Source organism: Episyrphus balteatus, chromosome 2 (genome assembly GCF_945859705.1).
Source record: "Episyrphus balteatus chromosome 2, idEpiBalt1.1, whole genome shotgun sequence".
Classification (NCBI taxonomy): Eukaryota; Metazoa; Arthropoda; class Insecta; order Diptera; family Syrphidae; genus Episyrphus; species Episyrphus balteatus.
In genome coordinates, this window is record NC_079135.1 from 2,749,449 (window position 1) to 2,766,614 (window position 17,166).

Below are 17,166 nucleotides of genomic sequence, written 5' to 3' on the forward strand. Positions count from 1 at the left end.
AGTCTTCATTTTTGAAACGGATTTCATGGAGAAAAAAGTCTTCATTTTTGAAACGGATTTCATGAAGAAAAAAGTCTTCATTTCTTAAAAAGATTTCATAAAGCAAAAAGTCTTCATTTTATGAATCAAAAAGTCTTTATTTTTGAAACGGATTTCGTGAAGCAAAAAGTCTTCATTATTTAAAAGGATATCATGAAACAAAAAGTCTTCATTTTTAAATGGATCCCATGAAGCAAAAAATTTTCATTTTTGAATCGGATCTCATGAAGCAAAAAGTCTTAATTTTGAAACAGATTTCATGAAGCAAAAAGTCTTCATTTCTTAATAAGATTTCATAAAGCAAAAAGTCTTAATTTAATGAATCAAAAAGTCTTCATTTTTGAAAGGGATTTCATGAAGTAAAAAGTCTTCATTTTTGAAACGGATTTGATGAAGAAAAAAGACTTCATTTTTTCAACGAATTTCATGAACCAAAAAATCTTCATTTTGGAATCAGATATTCTTTTAGTCTGTAAAAAAAGTTGGTATTTGTTTCAATCCGTACTTTAATTTGAAGACTTCTCATTGCCACATACCAAAGCAGTCTTGAGTGACATGGCTGATGTTATTTTCTGACAAGAATTAAAAATTGCATAAAATCATTAACCTGCAACCAGAGTATCTCTCTGGTACATTGTATAACAACTGCATTGAAATAAACATGACTTTTAATGTTTTCTTGTCATTCCCCCGATAGATGTTGTCAATTCTGGGAGGTTATCAAAATTTATTTTAAAAAATCAAAAAATTAAAACCGAAAATCTGTTGCAGTCTACAGTTGATATAGCATTTCCTGTCCATGTTCAGAATCTGCAAGTATCCCCGAAAATAAAATCATGAATATTTAAACTTTTATTCAATAAAATCGACTAAAAAATAAAAAAAAAAACACCGCTACTGACACCAGTCAGAGTAAAATACCAGCGGGCGGGACTGTAACTACTCAGTGTACCTACAAGAAAATAACTGACAGCATAAATATTGGTTACTCTGGAGACCAATTCGGATGCGAATGTTTTTCAATTAATTAAAATGCCGCGTTTATGAAATACCATCGGCTACTTTGCCTCATGCATGCCATTCCATATGATCTCTCTCACCATCATCAGCATCACTCAAACACTCTGGAATTGGGAATCCGCTCCAAAATTTAATACTCTCTTCTCTTTTCCCCTCAAAATTGCCACAAAATCGATTGTTTTTTGTTCCTATCTATCAGCCCCAAGCATCGTTACATATTTAACCACCAAAAATGTCCTTCTGCGCTGTCTAATTAATATTTAATAAACGGAACCCCGAGTGACAAAGGACGACAATGTGCAGAAGACATGGCAATGCAAGAGAGCTGCCGCAGGAATTTCTCTGCTCTGTCGCAGTGCTCTGATCGATTCACAATAAAACACGATTTTCGAATTTCTTTCTTGGTGAATTTAATAAATTTGAGCATTCTTAATCTCCACCTTCTCTCCTGTGGGATGCAATGGTTTTCCTACCTCTTCAAATACTTGGACAAGAGCATCAGTAAAAAAAGGTAACAAAAAACAGCGCCACCAAAATGAGAAAATGAGAAGCTTCGATCGACATTGTGGAGAGGGCCTCCGAAAAATGTTTCCCGAGTTAATAAATCACTATTTGACATTTGGGGCATCGCGTATGTGCGTCACGTTGCACGAAATTTAGTAAGCGCTCGAACATAAGACAAGGTGACAAAAAGCATATTGGGCTCTCTTGTACAACTGTCCATAAACTACCATCATCATCGTCAATATGCCTGACATTTTGTTGCTGCTGCTCTAAAGTGCTGGAGCTGGTGTTATTCGATGGACAGACGGACGGGCGGTCAACATTGTCAATACCAGACGAAACCACAAACATCAAGTTGAAAGTGGCATCAGTAGGTTAGTTTGTGTGAGTGTGTGTGTTTGTTGTCTTAGAGAATGATATTCGATTGAAGGTTTTATAGCTTTTTTTCTTGTTTGACTTTTTTTGATTTTATTGATTTCTTTTGGAATCATTTAGGGCTTCTTTTTACGGTTTTCTTGTTTTTGTTCCAGACCCCATCACCAGACACAGAGACAGAGAAAGAGACAAGACAGAAATAAAAATGTATCACAATGTTTGGCTGTTCAAATTGGAATAAATAATGTTTGAAAAGGGCTTAAATTGTGTCATTTTGGAAAAGAACCGGAACCATTTTACAAAGATGTTTTCTGATAAGAAATCAAATTTGTGTGAAGTTAAGGCAAAGCACAATGTAAAACGTGTAAAGGTGGAGTTGCTACAATTTGTTCGATTCACATATTTTTTCTTCACTTTTCAAATTGAATTATAAATAAAAAAGACATTAAACTGAAACGATTTTAAAAATATAATCAGCAAGCTCTTACAAATTTGTTAATTTTATTTCGGGCAACAAAAAAAAAAAAAACAACATAAAATTGATATGCTTTCAGAGTTCAGAAGGAAAGTTCATTCTTGTTGATTTATCATTCACTTAAGTTTTAAAAAATGAAGACATTTGATTCATGAAATTTCTTTCAAAAGTGAGGACTTTTTGCTTCATGAAATCGCTTTGAAAAATGAAGACTTTTTCCTTCATGAAATCCCTTTAAGAATGAAGGTTTTTAATTTTTTTGAAATCCGCTTCAAAAATGAAGACATTTTGCTTCATAAAATCTGTTTAAAAAATGAAGACTTTTTGATCCATGAAATCGCTTTGAAAAATGAAGACTTTTTGCTTCATGAAATCCCTTTAAAAATGAAGGTTTTTAATTTTTTGAAATCCGTTTCAAAAATGAAGACATTTTGCTTCATGAAATCTGTTTAAAAAATGAAGACTTTTTGATTCATGAAATCGCTTTGAAAAATGAAGACTTTTTGCTTCATGAAGACCCTTTGAAAAATGAAGGTTTTTAATTTTTTGAAATCCGTTTCAAAAATGAAGACATTTTGCTTCATGAAATCTGTTTAAAAAATGAAGACTTTTTGATTCATGAAATCGCTTTGAAAAATGAAGACTTTTTGCTTCATGAAATCCCTTTGAAAAATGAAGACTTTTTGCTTCATGAAATCCCTTTAAAAATGAAGGTTTTTAATTTTTTGAAATCCGTTTCAAAAATGAAGACATTTTGCTTCATGAAATCTGTTTAAAAAATGAAGACTTTTTGATTCATGAAATCGCTTTGAAAAATGAAGACTTTTTGCTTCATGAAATCCCTTTGAAAAATGAAGACTTTTTGCTTCATGAAATCCCTTTAAAAATGAAGGTTTTTAATTTTTTGAAATCCGTTTCAAAAATGAAGACATTTTGCTTCATGAAATCTGTTTAAAAAATGAAGACTTTTTGCTTCATGAAATCCCTTTCAAAAATGAAGACTTTTTGCTTCATGAAATCGCTTTGAAAAATAAAGACTTTTTGCTTCATGAAATCCCTTTAAAAATGAAGGTTTTTAATTTTTTGAAATCCGTTTCAAAAATGAAGACATTTTGCTTCATGAAATCTGTTTAAAAAATGAAGACTTTTTGCTTCATGAAATCGCTTTTGAAAAATGAAGACTTTTTGCTTCATGAAATCCCTTTCAAATATGAAGACTTTTTGCTTCATGAAATCCCTTTGAAAAATGAAGGTTTTTAATTTTTTGAAATCCGTTTCAAAAATGAAGACATTTTGCTTCATGAAATCTGTTTAAAAAATGAAGACTTTTTGATTCATGAAATCGCTTTGAAAAATGAAGACTTTTTGCTTCATGAAATCCCTTTGAAAAATGAAGACTTTTTGCTTCATGAAATCCCTTTAAAAATGAAGGTTTTTAATTTTTTGAAATCCGTTTCAAAAATGAAGACATTTTGCTTCATGAAATCTGTTTAAAAAATGAAGACTTTTTGCTTCATGAAATCGCTTTTGAAAAATGAAGACTTTTTGCTTCATGAAATCCCTTTCAAATATGAAGACTTTTTGCTTCATGAAATCCATTTGAAAAATGAAGGTTTTTAATTTTTTGAAATCCGTTTCAAAAATGAAGACATTTTGCTTCATGAAATCTGTTTAAAAAATGAAGACTTTTTGATTCATGAAATCGCTTTGAAAAATGAAGACTTTTTGCTTCATGAAATCCCTTTGAAAAATGAAGACTTTTTGCTTCATGAAATCCCTTTAAAAATGAAGGTTTTTAATTTTTTGAAATCCGTTTCAAAAATGAAGATATTTTGCTTCATGAAATCTGTTTAAAAAATGAAGACTTTTTGCTTCATGAAATCGCTTTGAAAAATGAAGACTTTTTGCTTCATGAAATCTGTTTAAAAAATGAAGACTTTTTGCTTCATGAAATCCCTTTCAAAAATGAAGACTTTTTGCTTCATGAAATCGCTTTGAAAAATAAAGACTTTTTGCTTCATGAAATCTGTTTAAAAAATGAAGACTTTTTGCTTCATGAAATCCCTTTCAAAAATGAAGACTTTTTGCTTCATGAAATCGCTTTGAAAAATAAAGACTTTTTGCTTCATGAAATCCCTTTAAAAATGAAGGTTTTTAATTTTTTGAAATCCGTTTCAAAAATGAAGACATTTTGCTTCATGAAATCTGTTTAAAAAATGAAGACTTTTTGCTTCATGAAATCGCTTTAAAAAATGAAGACTTTTTGCTTCATGAAATCGCTTTGAAAAATGAAGACTTTTTGCTTCATGAAATCGCTTTGAAAAATGAAGACTTTTTGCTTCTTGAAATTACTTTAAAAATTAAGGTTTTTAATTTTTTGAAATCCGTTTCAAAAATGAAGACATTTTGCTTCATGAAATCTGTTTAAAAAATGAAGACTTTTTGATTCATGAAATCGCTTTGAAAAATGAAGACTTTTTGCTTCATGAAATCCCTTTGAAAAATGAAGACTTTTTGCTTCATGAAATCCCTTTAAAAATGAAGGTTTTTAATTTTTTGAAATCCGTTTCAAAAATGAAGATATTTTGCTTCATGAAATCTGTTTAAAAAATGAAGACTTTTTGCTTCATGAAATCGCTTTGAAAAATGAAGACTTTTTGCTTCATGAAATCTGTTTAAAAAATGAAGACTTTTTGCTTCATGAAATCCCTTTCAAAAATGAAGACTTTTTGCTTCATGAAATCGCTTTGAAAAATAAAGACTTTTTGCTTCATGAAATCTGTTTAAAAAATGAAGACTTTTTGCTTCATGAAATCCCTTTCAAAAATGAAGACTTTTTGCTTCATGAAATCGCTTTGAAAAATAAAGACTTTTTGCTTCATGAAATCCCTTTAAAAATGAAGGTTTTTAATTTTTTGAAATCCGTTTCAAAAATGAAGACATTTTGCTTCATGAAATCTGTTTAAAAAATGAAGACTTTTTGCTTCATGAAATCGCTTTAAAAAATGAATTTTTGCTTCATGAAATCGCTTTGAAAAATGAAGACTTTTTGCTTCTTGAAATTACTTTAAAAATGAAGGTTTTTAATTTTTTGAAATCCGTTTCAAAAATGAAGATATTTTGCTTCATGAAATCTGTTTAAAAAATGAAGACTTTTTGCTTCATGAAATCGCTTTGAAAAATAAAGACTTTTTGCTTCATGAAATCCCTTTAAAAATGAAGGTTTTTAATTTTTTGAAATCCGTTTCAAAAATGAAGACATTTTGCTTCATGAAATCTGTTTAAAAAATGAAGACTTTTTGCTTCATGAAATCGCTTTAAAAAATGAATTTTTGCTTCATGAAATCGCTTTGAAAAATGAAGACTTTTTGCTTCATGAAATCGCTTTGAAAAATGAAGACTTTTTGCTTCATGAAATCTGTTTAAAAAATGAAGACTTTTTGCTTCATGAAATCCCTTTCAAAAATGAAGACTTTTTGCTTCATGAAATCGCTTTGAAAAATAAAGACTTTTTGCTTCATGAAATCCCTTTAAAAATGAAGGTTTTTAATTTTTTGAAATCCGTTTCAAAAATGAAGACATTTTGCTTCATGAAATCTGTTTAAAAAATGAAGACTTTTTGCTTCATGAAATCGCTTTAAAAAATGAAGACTTTTTGCTTCATGAAATCGCTTTGAAAAATGAAGACTTTTTGCTTCATGAAATCGCTTTGAAAAATGAAGACTTTTTGCTTCTTGAAATTACTTTAAAAATTTAGGTTTTTAATTTTTTGAAATCCGTTTCAAAAATGAAGACATTTTGCTTCATGAAATCTGTTTAAAAAATGAAGACTTTTTGATTCATGTAATCGCTTTGAAAAATGAAGACTTTTTGCTTCATGAAATCCCTTTGAAAAATGAAGACTTTTTGCTTCATGAAATCCCTTTAAAAATGAAGGTTTTTAATTTTTTGAAATCCGTTTCAAAAATGAAGATATTTTGCTTCATGAAATCTGTTTAAAAAATGAAGACTTTTTGCTTCATGAAATCGCTTTGAAAAATGAAGACTTTTTGCTTCATGAAATCTGTTTAAAAAATGAAGACTTTTTGCTTCATGAAATCCCTTTCAAAAATGAAGACTTTTTGCTTCATGAAATCGCTTTGAAAAATAAAGACTTTTTGCTTCATGAAATCTGTTTAAAAAATGAAGACTTTTTGCTTCATGAAATCCCTTTCAAAAATGAAGACTTTTTGCTTCATGAAATCGCTTTGAAAAATAAAGACTTTTTGCTTCATGAAATCCCTTTAAAAATGAAGGTTTTTAATTTTTTGAAATCCGTTTCAAAAATGAAGACATTTTGCTTCATGAAATCTGTTTAAAAAATGAAGACTTTTTGCTTCATGAAATCGCTTTAAAAAATGAATTTTTGCTTCATGAAATCGCTTTGAAAAATGAAGACTTTTTGCTTAATGAAATCGCTTTGAAAAATGAAGACTTTTTGCTTCTTGAAATTACTTTAAAAATGAAGGTTTTTAATTTTTTGAAATCCGTTTCAAAAATGAAGATATTTTGCTTCATGAAATCTGTTTAAAAAATGAAGACTTTTTGCTTCATGAAATCGCTTTGAAAAATAAAGACTTTTTGCTTCATGAAATCCCTTTAAAAATGAAGGTTTTTAATTTTTTGAAATCCGTTTCAAAAATGAAGACATTTTGCTTCATGAAATCTGTTTAAAAAATGAAGACTTTTTGCTTCATGAAATCGCTTTAAAAAATGAATTTTTGCTTCATGAAATCGCTTTGAAAAATGAAGACTTTTTGCTTCATGAAATCGCTTTGAAAAATGAAGACTTTTTGCTTCTTGAAATTACTTTAAAAATGAAGGTTTTTAATTTTTTGAAATCCGTTTCAAAAATGGAGATATTTTGCTTCATGAAATCTGTTTAAAAAATGAAGACTTTTTGCTTCATGAAATCGCTTTGAAAAATGAAGACTTTTTGCTTCATGAAATCCCTTTAAAAATGAAGGTTTTTAATTTTTTGAAATCCGTTTCAAAAATGAAGACATTTTGCTTCATGAAATCTGTTTAAAAAATGAAGACTTTTTGCTTCATGAAATCGCTTTGAAAAATGAAGACTTTTTGCTTCATGAAATCCCTTTCAAATATGAAGACTTTTTGCTTCATGAAATCCGTTTCAAAAATAAAGATTTCTTGTTTAATAGAATCGTTTTAAAAAATGAAAATTTTTTGCTTTATGAAATCGCATTCAAAAACAAAACAACTTTAAAAAATGAAGACATTTTGCTTCATGAATTCCGTTTCAAAAATGAAGACTTTTGGTTTAGTGATTCATGAAATCCGTTTCAAAAATAAAGACTTCTTCGTTCATGAAATTTCTTTCAAAAATGAAGACTTTTTGCTTCATAAAAAAACATTTAAAGAATGAAGACATTTTCCGTTTTGAAGACTTTTTGCCTTATAACGACTTTTCTTTAAATGAAGATTTTTTGGTTAATGGAGAAAAGCTCTTAGGCGATATTGAAGTTCTCTATTGTCATTATTTCACTAGTCTCCAGGCCAAATTCCAAGTTATTAATCCGTAGTTTTCAACCGAAATGTTTATTTTCAAATAAAAAATACTTGTTAAGAAAACATTCTCAATTTTTGAAATTTAATTGGCCAAACCAAAAACAAAACAAACTGAAAAAAAAACCCTCCAAAGCTACATAAAAAGGTCCAAAGTAAAATTATGCATTCTGTCAACGGTAGAAGAATTTATAATCACTGATATTCACCTCAGCCAAAACCAATTGAAGACACACAACTCTTCCTCTCGGAATTAACCAATTTACGGATGCTACGCATCATCGGTTCCAATCGCCACATAAGACTCCAGAGAAATAAGCAAACAGAAAAAAAAAAAAACTTCCAAAGATAATACAAAGATGCATTCCACGGTATATGCCCACACACTCCAAACAACTGCATGCGTATTTCGGAAGAGTCTCGAAGATTTGGTTCCAATTCCAATTTAGTTCGCCTTCAAAATCTGGCTAACACAATCGAAGACCAAATAATGAGGCTGTAGGATCGAAGCAAGAAGACCCACAGTTGCAGTCTTTTTTACCATCAGCAACCAACCTCAGTTACCTACTTAAAGGTGAGTGAAAATTATGCTCCTTCGAGTCCATTTAAAGTGAAACTTTTTAAGATAACAAATTTATTGTAAAACCTTTCGTCCCTTGTGTTTTCGATTTTTTATTTATTTTGTTTGGCAATCAGCAAGGAGAGAATCCCCTTTACTCGAAACCATCTCAATATGCAGGTATCTTTGGGTCCCCATTTAATTTTGTCATCAATGGCGGCGCGACTGATTGCTGAATCGCACTCCTTCAAGCTTTTGTTTTGGTTTTATTTTTTTCCTATACCTTGAGTCTGACCATCAATTTGGCTGCCGCCAACGACATGTTGTAGCATATCTCAAAATAATCCATCTCAGAAAAAGACGATATAGGCTGAGAAAAAGTGACCTGAAAAGTTAAAATTTATTGAATAGAGTGGAAATACCGTAAAACATGAAGATCTTTTTAAGAATCAAAAAGTCTTTTGAACGACTAGACGGATTTTGCTACTGTTTTACTATTCAAACAGAAGCTTTTACGTTTTTAAGCTGATAAAAAAGGAAGAATGTCTTTTTTTACTCTTAAAAGTCAGTCAATTACGGGTTTTTTAGGCGCCAGCTTGAACTTGACCGTAACTTCTGAAATGTCATGTTTTTTGAGAAGATAAAAGATTCTTCGATATTTTTTAAGTACGTGCTCCAAACCTTTCTTTTCTTCCTTTGATAAACTGAAGACAACAAATATTTAACCAACTAATTTTATTGCCAGTTAAACGGTAACGAAGATAAGTTCGTTGCAGGTCAAAAGTGATGCATGTTGAAGAACGAAAAAAAAAAAAAGTCCAAAACCAAACACTATCTACCTGTCTTTTAAGTAATTACTGTACATCAACCTCACAAAATTATCTACCCAAATTCGTAAGATTGTCGTCTGAAATTCGCAAAATATTTTAGCTGATTCTTGACCATCAATTCCCCTTTCTTTCTACCACACAAGTCCCCCAAATCAGCTCAAGACCCAAGCAAAGAAAGAGGTTTTTTTTGTTTTTGATTTCAAATACGATTACAAGCCGAAATGTTCAAATCCAAGGAAGACACTAATAAACTTCATTGTCCTACTCCACAAGTCCATGTTGCAAAAGAGTTCAGGAAAAAGTAAAGGATCATTGAGAGAGTCGAGAGGTCCCGAAAAGTTAAATAAATAAAAATAAACAAAAAAATAAAATCCTGCACACGTAGCGCCAAAATAAAATTCCATTCGACCATTTTTGGTCATTTTAACTTTGGTTAGTGAATTAAGACTTTTTTTTTGCCTGAGGATCTGGGAAAGGATTGAAAAAAGGGGAGAGAGAGCCTGATGATGGTTTTTCATGTCCTCAAAGTAAACAGGCATATGTATACTTTTGCTGCTGTTTGTGACTCTGGTTGACTTTTGTCATTTTTGCGATTTCGTAAATCAGCGACAGGCAACAACTAACTACTACTATACGACGATGATCATACAAATCAAGTGAAATATACAAAGAAAGCAAATCACACAAAACAGTGAAGTGCTTAAGCATTGAACAAGAAGAAGAAGAATAAAATGAGTTTTTTTTTTTTTTTTTTTTTGATTTTTTTACTTACACGCAAGTTTCGTGTTTCCAAATGTTTTGCAATCGACTCAATTTGTTATTTGAGAAGCCCGGGAGATATGTGTAGATTCGACTACAAATGAATCCAATACAGAAATACACTGAAAAAAAACAAACAATTTTTACCATATTTTTCACTAAACGGTTTTAGAAGTTATACTTTTTAAGTTTATTAGGTAATTGATAAAAATCAAGAGTGAAAAGTGAGAGGATTAGTTTCAAAAGTATAATTTCTAGGTAAATTAACCATAAGTGATAAGTAGTAAGTGATAAATAGTAAGTGATAAGTAGTAAGTGATAAGTAGAAAGTGATAAGTAGTAAGTCATAAGTAGTAAGTGATAAGCAGTAAGTGATAAGTAGTAAGTGATAAGTAGTAAGTGATAAGAAGTAAGTGATAAGTAGTAAGTGAGAACTAGTAAGTGATAGGTAGTAAGTGATTAGTAGTAAGTGATAAGAAGTAAGTGATAAGTAGTAAGTGAGAACTAGTAAGTGATAGGTAGTAAGTGATTAGTAGTAAGTGATAAGTAGTGAGAGTGATAAGTAGTAAGTGTTAAGTAGTAAGTGATAAGTAGTAAGTGATAAGTAGTAAGTGATAAGTAATAAGTGATAAGAAGTAAGTGATAAGTAGTAAGTGAGAACTAGTAAGTGATAGGTAGTAAGTGATTAGTAGTAAGTGATAAGAAGTAAGTGATAAGTAGTAAGTGAGAACTAGTAAGTGATAGGTAGTAAGTGATTAGTAGTAAGTGATAAGTAGTGAGAGTGATAAGTAGTAAGTGTTAAGTAGTAAGTGATAAGTAGTAAGTGATAAGTAGTAAGTGATAACTAGTAAGTGATAAGTAGTAAGTGATAAGTAGTAAGTGATAAGTAATAAGTGATAAGTAGTAAGTGATAAGTGATAAGTAGCAAGTGATTAGTATTAAGTGATAAGTAGTAAGTGTTAAGTAGTAAGTGATAAGTAATAAGTGATAAGTAGTACCTAATTGATAAGTGATACCAAAAGAAACGAGCCATTAGGGTTAGTTGAAAAGTGACGATTGATAAGTGATTATAGTACATGATTGATAAAGTGATTGATAAGTGATTGATACTGATTTATAAATAATTGATAAATTGATACATAAATAGTATGAAGTCAACTTAACAAACAGTTCCTAATATTTGCTTTGCGAAATCTTGCCTGGGGTTGAACATGATAAAACAAACTTACGATAAATGGTCAACAAAAGTCATTACGCCCGATAAAAAAAATTACTCATACGTCACAGTGACCAACTCAGTTAAATCGCAATAGATCTGCAAAAATATATTTGCGGAATAGAAGAATACCTATTTTTAAGAACAGATTGAATACCTACAATTCATTTCATTTTTTGTATTTTTTTATCAGAAAAGTTTTTTTTTCAGTGTACTGCTAAAAAAAAAACAGTGACACCAATTTTTGTGTTTCAGCTGAATTTGGCGACAGACGAGAAACAGAGGTGTGCGGTTTTGACCTCATATCCTTAGAACAAGCCTTACAATTGACAGTTAGTCGAGTCTCCACTGTAGATTCGAGTTTAAAGCGAAAAATTCCATCCGTTATGTCAAGTCGGTAAATCACAATCTCTAACTTACTGGCTTGTAGCTCTGTCAGCTGAGGTCGACACTGACCCAACAGCAGCAGCAACAAAACCACCACCATCAGAATCAGCACCAGTAACAGTAACCAACAACACAGTTCAAAAAGTCTCTCTGCAATGACACTTTGCGCGTATAGTGGCTCCCATTTAGCCATCATGGGACACAATAACTTACGGTAAATGCGTATTAACACGCCAACGCATAGATCCCATTAGCGCGCGAAATTTGCATAGCAAAGCAATCATTTTGGAAACTCTGGGATTCGGCTGTGAATTTCACGCCCAGGTGAATGGTGGCGATGGCGATGGCTTTTGCTGCGAATATCCCTAGCTTTAGCTTCACATAGGTTTAATATTGCCGAGGAACTAATGTGTCATTAGGAGCATTTAATTGACAAGAACGTCAAGCCAAATTAAGCCACCCGTATACGCACTATGCCACGTTAGTGTGAGTGTACAGAATTTCGGAGGAAATAGTTATTTTAATGATTATTTTGGGGCGTTCGTTTCACGGCTATTGGATGGTGATTTTGTGAGGATTAAATTGTGTGTTGTCGTTCGTGCGAAAAGATTGCTCTTCATTATGTGGAGCAGCATGTGCGAACAATTGACTTTTAAATGCGTTGATATTTAATTCTAATCAAAATGGAAATTCCTATTTTTTTTTTTTTTTTTTGGTAGGATTAAGGATTTTTGCGGAAATTAGAACAGCGTGGTGCATGTTTAGATAACATAATCAATAAATTCTAGGAAACAAATTGTAGCTTTGTTGACTATTTAAAGCTTTAAAATGATAATTAATGGAAACAGTTTTAATTTTCTGATTTACTACAAATTAGGACCTTTTTTAACGTATTTAGGGGTCTCAATAAAAAAAGTTTTTACTTTTAAAAGCTAATAAGTCAAACATGCACAAAAGGAAAAAATTGTGTACAGCTAAAAAAGATAATCAAAGTCGAATAAATTTTCACATTTTCTTGGGGTCTTAACAAAAATAACTATATTTTTCTAAGAATAAATACATAGAACATTTAATTTTTTTGTATGCTATATTTGTAACTCATTGAATGAAAGCAATTTTGCACAGCTAAATTAAAGAGTTTCAATTAAAAACAATATTTTTGTATATATTTCTCTAAGGTCTTAACAAAAAAAATCTTGATCTGAAACCGAATGCTACCTTTCAATTTTATAAAGATTTCCGTATACATTATGATGAGAATTGCGACGAGTTTGAAAACGAGTAGGTTGATATTTATTTTAAAATTTTTGTTAAGGTCTTTAGTAAGATTTGAGTAATATCAAGATTGATGTAATACAAATAGTAAATTTAAACGTGAGTCAATAAATTCCAGGAAACAGCTTTTATAGTTTTTTTTTTACTATTTTAAGCTTTAAGATGAAAAAATTAATGAAAATACTTGTTATAATTTCCTGATTTTCTACAAATTAGGACCTTTATTTTATTATTTGGTGAAGAGCACTTTTTAATCTTCCAGACATTAAAATCAGGGTTGATATTTAAATGTAATTGATTTGCAGTCAAAAAAAAAGCTACTAAAAGTATAAAATTTTCATAGGTATATAACGTATTAAGGGGTCTCAATAAAAATAATGTTTTTACTTTTAAAAGCTTAAAAGTCTAACATGCACAAAAGAAAAAAAATGTGTACAACTGAAAAAGGTCATAATCAAAGTCGAATAAATTTTCACATTTTTTTGAGGTCTTAACAAAAATAACTATGTATATTTTTTTTAAGAATAAATAGAACACTCAACTTTTTTGTATGCTATTTTTGTATCCAAATGAAGTAAAGTAGTTTTGAACAGCTAAATATAAGCATTTAAAATCGAAACATATTTTCTAAGGTCTTAATAAAAAATCTTCAAATTAGGAACTTTATTTCGGGTTCGATGTCATTAAGGAATTAAGATATTTTAAGATTTAATTTGCTTCTTTCAAACTATAACCCATTTGGCAAGCTTGAGTCACCTGTGTGCACACGTTAAGACCTCCAGATCAGTATGTTATCTTTCATGCCCACATTCAGAAGTCCTGTAACCTAACATGTTCTTCAGATATTCAATTTGTATCTTGAGATATTTAAGATGAGCTGGAGTTGCATATTACAAAATATAAGTTTCTAATCTATCTTAACAGTTATGTTGGATCTGTATTATATACCTCCATACGCAAGCGCAACGCATTGCACATAGCTTAACCTGGGCTATTCATCTACAAGAAGTATGTGAAGGCAACTTGTAAGGAATGAAAGAGGCGCACCAGCCTCTCAAATTCCTTTTTTCCCAAAACATCTAAACTAAGACCAGTGCGAATATATTGAAAAGACCCCAACAGACAACCGTTTGGTATTTTTCTTCTCTTCTCGAACTAACTAATGCAATTAATATTCACTGCCGATAGGTAAACATTATTTACGTGCTGAGCCTCTGTGTGCGCATAGTTCAGATACTTGCCCAGGTGCTCCATCCATCGCAGGCGAGAAAGGCTTAAATGGGGAGTTTATTTTGTTTGTATTCTTTTTGGGTTTGTTTTGAGGTTAGAATGGTTTGCAAAGAGAGGTATTGATTGCACATTGCAAAGTCGAACTACCTACCTCAACAATGTTTTGTGCTGCTGGAACACGTGTTGATTGTTTGAAGTTCTATGTGTTGAGGGGAGGATAATTTTATTTTGTAGGTATGAACATGGACTTGGAGGCTGTAGAGAAAACTTTTCACATTTTTTTTTAAGGTCTCAAGAAGAGAAATTTATTAATTAGCCTTTTTTTGTTTATAAAGGGTCAGTTTAAAGCTTTTTTAGACCATTTAGTTGTTATGGAAAATACAAGAAAAAAACTATAAAAATGGTCATTAGTAATTTTTTAGGACCTTACTTAGTTTTATAAAATTTTTTGATTTTAAGAAAATATTAGTTTTTAACATTTTTAGACTTTACTAAGACAACTTATCAATACAGATAGTAGAGTGGATTTAAGATGCTAACATTGACAATATTTACATTATTTTTTTGAGGTCATAAGTAATAACACGAAATTTGTTTTATTATTTGGCGGCGAGCAATTTTTAGTCTTCCATACATTAAATTCAGATTTGATATGAAAATGTGATTTTTTGCAGTTAAAAAAAGGCTTCTGGAACCTCAAAATTTTCATATATGTATCACGTATTCAGGGGTCTCAATAAAAATAATGTTTTTACTTATAAGTCTAACAGGAACGAAAGAAAACATTGTGTAGAGCTAAAAAAGATATTCAAAGTCGAATAAAATTTCATATTCTCTTGAGGTCTTAACAAAAATAACGATATTTTAGAAGAAATAGAACAATTAACGTTTTTGTATGCTATTTTTGTATCCCAATGAATGAAAGTAGTTTTGTTTTGAAACAATATTTTTGTATGCATATTTTCTAAGGTCTTAGTCAAAAATCTTGATCTGAAACCGAATGCTACCTTTCAATATTTTATAGACTTCCGTGTAAATGATGATAAGAATTGTGTTTGAAATCGAGTAGGCTTATATTTATTTTGAGATTTTTGTTAAGGTCTCTAGTAAGATTTGAGTAATAGTTAATTTTTTTGTCTAGAATTATCAAATTTCTTAAATTATGTAGTACAAATTGTGAATTTATACGTGAAGGAGAAATCACCAAGCTAGAATGTTATTTTTTAAAATTTTATATGAGGTCCCAAGAAAAATTTCAACTAATAACTTAAACAATTAACTTTCAGATAATAATGAGTTGCTTTAGAGATTAAAAAAATTTCTTGAAAGGCAGAGTAAATTAAAAGTAATTTTATGTTTTATATATTTTAAGGTCTCAAACCAAAAGATTCTATACCTATTAATTTTTTTATTTTGTTGCATAAAGGTTTGAGATTAAAACTTTTACAGAACATGGAAGCTTATACAAAAATAGCTATAGGTAAACCTAAAAAGTGGTAAGTGGAACCAACATATATTAGTGTTTCAGTTTTTCAAGGTCTCAAGAGATACAGATGCATATAGTTTCTCGATAATAGAGGTATTAAGTATAATTCAAAAAATTATATTTCCATGATTTAGAGAACCGAAGTTTTGCATAGAATTCGTTAGTTCCGATTTTATATTTTCCAAGCTGAAAAAAACAGAATCTTATTCGAAGACCATCAATCTTATACGTTATTTAAAGGTTTTCATCATTTCAAAACAAGGTTGATGACTCTATACCTGTCAAAGTATAAAAATTACCAAGCTCATAGAAGCCCTTGTTTCCCAATGTATAATAAACATTTCAAATTCAAATAGAAAACCGTTCTGAGAATGTCAATATTTATTGTGTCCCACGGAGAGGGTCTCTCCTTCTCTGTATTGTGTACTGCATCAATGATCCCTTTGTTTGTATCCAATAGCTCCTTTAAGAAAAAAAAAGCAGCGTTATAGATGACTTCCTTTGCTATTGTCTTTACTCTGATTTCATATTCAATAAGCGCGCGCATTCAATTCCAAAACCGTTTAGAATAATTCAGCCGTTAAGATTTGAATATGTGTCTTTCCTATTTTTCTATACTCCAGAATCAGTCCTTCGTCTTGTCTCTGTGATGCAACTTTGTGCGCTGAAGATTTCGTTCGAATTGTAATTGCAGAGCGCACCCAGAAATCACTCGAATAACTTTCGGAATTCCCCTGCACTATTCCACATATATATCCATTCCCAGATGATGATGCATTGGTCCTATATCCTTGCTATAAGGTTGTATCTTGCAAAAACTATTTCAGTCTCTCTCCCATAGTCTCGCAGTGAGCCACAGGAGCGATTTTCTATATTCGCTGAATTAATCACTGGCGCGCATTTTAAATATGGAAAAATATTCATTGGACATTGCGCATAGCACAGATGCAGCATTGTGCAGTGCAGAGCTCCCAGCATCCGCAAAGACTCATCTCTGGCCATTATGCGGTTCACAGCCAGTGGTCTACAATCATGAGCCTACAGCTGCTGTTGCTATTGCTGTAGCTGCTGGGTGAGCCAGTCTTATTAACCCCTTACAGTAAATCAAACGAAATTACATTTCTCAGAGGTCCATATGGAGCTATAAAGCTTGATGGCATTCGAATAGGATAATATCCTTTTTTTTCCAGCACCAACATATTCCTATTCACATACAAGATAGGGAGAATCTGGATATGACATTCGTTTTGTTGGCATATACAGAAACCCCCTTCAAACCTGGAAAAAGGATGGAATGGTCATTGCGGACGTCTTCTTGTTTTTTTTTTTTTTTCATTTGTTTTTGAACAAATTGCCGAAGCAATTCGTACGACATTATGATCGATGACAATCCATTCGGTATTCGAAATGGGAATTCCCAATGCAGAAGTGGATATTGATTGAGGA

The 17,166-nt window shown here is 30.8% G+C and overlaps 1 protein-coding gene across 1 annotated transcript in view; it reads right to left on the bottom strand.

The window, feature by feature from the left end:
- The window catches only part of LOC129909153 (L-lactate dehydrogenase), a 122,071-nt gene extending 111,913 nt beyond the window's left edge, over positions 1 to 10,158 (bottom strand). The window contains exon 1 of the mRNA XM_055986140.1: positions 10,140 to 10,158. The gene's annotated coding sequence lies outside the window, so the exon portion shown is untranslated. The remainder of the gene's footprint in view (positions 1 to 10,139) is intronic.
- Between the last annotated feature and the right edge of the window lie 7,008 nt (positions 10,159 to 17,166).